Below are 3,706 nucleotides of genomic sequence, written 5' to 3'. Positions count from 1 at the left end.
CCCACTCACGTTCTCTCTCAGCTTTATTCTCTCTCCCCCCTCCCTCCCTCCACTCCTCTCCCCCCTCTCAGCCTCAGTCCCTTCGGGAACAGGAACAACATTCAGAGGAAGGACCCTAATCCTCGACGGCCCCTCCTGCCGGGCATTCCAGGCACTGACAGATGTGTAGTCCTTACAAAAGAAGTGCCTTCATCCCTTCTGAGAGCACAAACGTGAGATGGAAGCAGGGCTGGGGGTGGCCAGGAGGACAGGAAGGAAACTGAAGTTATAAATAGGATAAAAGAAGATGACAAAACTGGAGAGTATTTTTTCTCTCTCTTTTCTTCTTACTCAACACATCTCCAAGGAAATGCGCTGCAGCTGGAGAAATCATCGATTGGTCTATGTCTTCATCTTCCTTCTCTGTAACCCCAAGATCTCCTTCCAAAGGACACCCATCACTGAGGAGGGCTGGACCACAGCCCAGAAATAATCATTGCAACCCCTTCGTCTGGACAGCTCAAAAGGCAAAGGAGGGGCTGGGAAAGCTAAAGGTTCTTGCGAGATATTTCCATCAGAAGAAGCCTAGGACAGAGAGAACTACAGACATCACGTTTGCCACCAAAGCACCACTCCCACATGGAAGCTTGCTAGCATTTCTAAGCTGCAGTTGGTGGCAACCCAGGTCATTTTAGGACTGGTTATTATGTGCCCTCGTCTTGCCATCCTACCCAAGGGCCATCAGTCTGGGTGACCCCGGCTTCCTCCTTCTTGAACAAGTAAACTGTGGAAAGTAGATTCTATTACACTACTATCAGTCCTTGCATTTTAAAGCAGCTTCCTCCTGAGGTTCTTAAAATTCTTTACAGACACTGTGTCTCATTGGCCCTGAAATAAAAACTCTTTTACCTCTGAGAACCTTGACAAGGTGGAGAATGAAAAATCATCTTCACTTGGGAATTTATGTATCAATACTTCTTAGCTAAAAAAGAGAGGAGCCAAGACTTTTTGCTATGAAAATGAGACATTCTGATCCTGAGGCTATGGGTGAGTGTGGAGATGACCTCAGCTACTAATGACATGTATTAATAAGATGCAGTAAGATGTAAACTGGTAGCTATAGAAGCACCATCCAGAGCTGAAAGCGTTAAGGCAAGGGAGCTCTAATCTCTGTTGCACTGGGAGATACAAGACTTCAAAGCCTAGTGGCATGAGCTCAATATCAAAAAAACAAACAACCCAATCCAAAAATGGGCAGAGGACCTAAATAGACACTTCTCCAAAGAAGATATACAGATTGCCAACAAACACATGAAAGAATGCTCAACATCACTAATCATTAGAGAAATGCAAACCAAAACTACAATGAGGTATCACCTCACACCAGTCAGAATGGCCATCATCAAAAAATCTACAAACAGTAGATGCTGGAGAGGGTGTGGAGAAAAGGGAACCCTCTTGCACTGTTGGTGGGAATGTAAATTGATACAGCCACTATGGAGAACAGTATGGAGGTTCCTTAAAAAACTAAAAATAGAACTACCATACGACCCAGCAATCCCACTACTGGGCATATACCCTGAGAAAACCATAATTCAAAAAGAGTCATGTACCACAATGTTCACTGCAGCTCTATTTACAACAGCCAGGACATGGAAGCAACCTAGGTGTCCATCGACAGATGAATGGATAAAGAAGATGTGGCACATATATACAATGGAATATTGCTCAGCCATAAAAAGAAATGAAATTGAGTTATCTGTAGTGAGGTGGATGGACCTAGAGTCTGTCATACAGAGTGAAGTAAGTCAGAAAGAGAAAAATAAATACCGTATGCTAACACATATATTTGGAATCTAAAAAAAAAAAATTGGTTCCGAAGAACCAAGGGGCAGGACAGGAATAAAGACTCAGACGTAGAGAATGGACTTGAGGACACGGTGAGGGGGAAGGGTAAGCTGGGATGAAGTGAGAGAGTGGCATGGACATATATACACTACCAAATATAAAATAGATAGCTAGTGGGAAGCAGCCGCATAGCACAGGGAGATGAGCTCGGTGCTTTGTGACCACCTAGAGGGGTGGGATAGGGAGGGTGGGAGGGAGACACAAGAGGGAGGAGATGTGGGGATATATGTATATGTATGGCTGATTCATTATGTTATAAAGCAGAAACTAACACACCATTGTAAAGCAATTGCACTCCAATAAAGATGTTAAAAAATAAATAAAAGAAAAGAAGATAATTATTGATTAAAAAAAAAAGCCTAGTGGCATGAATAGGATTCATGCTTATACAAACAAAATCTATATTTTGTTTAGAATTTTAAAGGCTCAGCTTTTTCATCTGTTAAAATTTTAAGTCCTTAAGTCTAACCTGTGAACAGCTACAAAATCCTCTCTGCCACCTCATGAAATGGGCAGATAGCCGAGACTTTCGTGTTTATGCTTGGGGGAACTGAGATGCCAGGCAGAAAGTGGCAGCATAAATGTTACCCTGTCTGAGATCCAAGATAGTACCAAAGAATACCTCCAAGATCAAGGGCTATTGAGTCAAGACAATATGGAACACAGGAGTCGATTTCATTCTGCCCCGGAGAAGCAGACTCCCATCCTTCTCAACCTCCACCAAGCGCTACAGCATCTCACTCTGTGTCTGTCTATTTTCAGTGAAATATACAGCATGGACAACAGAGCAAACATTTTCTTTATTTCTCCACTATTATAAAAGAAGCTTACCATATAGTTTTATAGGGTAAAGAGATACTGAACAAAAAAGATTGCATTTAAGTTAGTTTCCAGTGGCTTTTCCCCTATGTACTTCATCAGAATTACATGTTTTCAATCTGTAAGAGTTATGAAATTTCTTATGCTAAGAATTCATCCTGGGAGAAAACACTGGCTTTTTGGTATTTGGATATATTATCATACCCTGATCTCATGAAACATTGAACTTAATGTCAGAATCAATCATTTCAGAAGCCCTAAATTTATGTTTTACATTTTGTATTAAAAATAAACCAAAAAAAAAAAAGCTGGCAGGTAAGCAAGGGCTAATGGAATTTGTGAGAAACACAGTGACTCTGGCAAAATAGAATGGGAGTAAAGACTCTGAACTTCTCCAGTCCTTGGGAGAGCGGCTTCTGTTCACCAGAGGGCAGCACCATGACCAGCAGGTCAGGAGTGAAGGGAATTCCGAGAGGAGCTTCTGTGAGGAAGAGTTGAAGAGAGAGAAAGGGGACGAGGGGAAAGAAGACAGATGCAGGCGGGCCTGGGCAGAGTGGGAGAGGATGACGGAAAGAGAAGATGAATGGAAGAAAGTACGTCCTGTAAGAAGGCTGACTAGCTCACATACCCTCTGTCTATCTGTCACACTTCATGACTGCAAACCTTCTAGGTCCTTTGTCAACAGCCAGGCTGAAGTGGGTAAGGCTCGGGACAGGCACAGTGGAGAGAACTATTTACAAAATGAAGACCTAAAGCAGCCTTGCGTGGGCCCATTCCTAGAGTTTAGTCTTCCTGTCACTGGAGAATAAAGTCACTCAAAGGGACTGAAAAGTCCTGGGACTTTCCATAGAACAATAGCATCCGGTACCCACGCGAGCCAGGGCAGCTGTGACGGCAGAGGATGCAGGATGCAGCCCTCGTCCAATTGCCATTGTCCTTCAACTCCATCCTCAGTCTCAGCCTCTGTTTATGTTCCTACCTGAGCCGCAGTGTTCAAGAC

Source organism: Balaenoptera musculus, chromosome 8, assembly GCF_009873245.2.
Source record: "Balaenoptera musculus isolate JJ_BM4_2016_0621 chromosome 8, mBalMus1.pri.v3, whole genome shotgun sequence".
In the NCBI taxonomy this organism is placed as follows: domain Eukaryota; kingdom Metazoa; phylum Chordata; class Mammalia; order Artiodactyla; family Balaenopteridae; genus Balaenoptera; species Balaenoptera musculus.
The sequence above is the reverse complement of the archived record's forward strand: the minus strand, read 5'-3'. Positions refer to the sequence as shown.